The following is an 861-nucleotide window of genomic DNA, read 5'->3' as shown; positions in this document are numbered from 1 at the left end:
AAGGAAGGAAGGAAGGAAGGAAGGAAGGAAGGAAGGAAGGAAGGAAGGAAGGAAGGAAGGAAGGAAGGAAATGAAATTTGGAAAAAATAAAAGACATGAAGGAACCTGAAATGCATATTGCTAAGTGAAACAAGTCAATCTGAAAACGCCGCATACTGTGTGATTTCAACTAGATGGTATTCTGGAAAAGGCAAAACTGTAGATACAGTAAAAAGATCAGTCATTGCTAGGGGTTTGAGAGGAGAGATGAATAAGTGAAGCATAGGGAATTGTAAGGGAACTGAAACTATTCTCTGTGACACTGTAATGATAAATACATAACATTTCTCAAAACTGTTAGAACTGTACAATACTGCTGTGGACTGAATTGTGTCCCTCCCAAAATTCTTATGTTGAAGCCCTAACTTGCCCATTGTGACTGTATTTGGAGATAGGGTCTTTAAGGAGGTAATAGATCATAAGAGTAGAACTTGATATGATAGGACTAGTGATTGGTGTCATTACAAGAAGGTACATCAGAGCTCTCTCTCTCTCTCTCTCTCTCTCTCTCTCTCTCTCTCTCTCTCTCTCTCTCTCTGGTGAGGCACAGAGGAAAGGCGGTGTGAGCACACACAGAGAAGGTAGTTATTTACAAACTAGATAGGCAGACATTTCCTCCACCAGAAAATGACCCTGCTGGGCCTGAATCTGGCACTTCTTGCCTCCAGAACTGTGAGCAAATAAAGATCTGTTATCTAAACCATCCAATCTGTGATATTTTGTTATGGCAACCTGAGCAAACTAATACAAGCGCAACGAGTGAACCCTAATGTAAACTATGGGCTTTAATTCATAACAATGAAATTTTCTTTTTTTTTTTTT

Source organism: Rhinopithecus bieti, unplaced genomic scaffold (genome assembly GCF_001698545.2).
Source record: "Rhinopithecus bieti isolate Rb0 unplaced genomic scaffold, ASM169854v2 scaffold_23199, whole genome shotgun sequence".
Lineage (NCBI taxonomy): Eukaryota > Metazoa > Chordata > Mammalia > Primates > Cercopithecidae > Rhinopithecus > Rhinopithecus bieti.
This window is presented reverse-complemented; position numbering follows the sequence as displayed.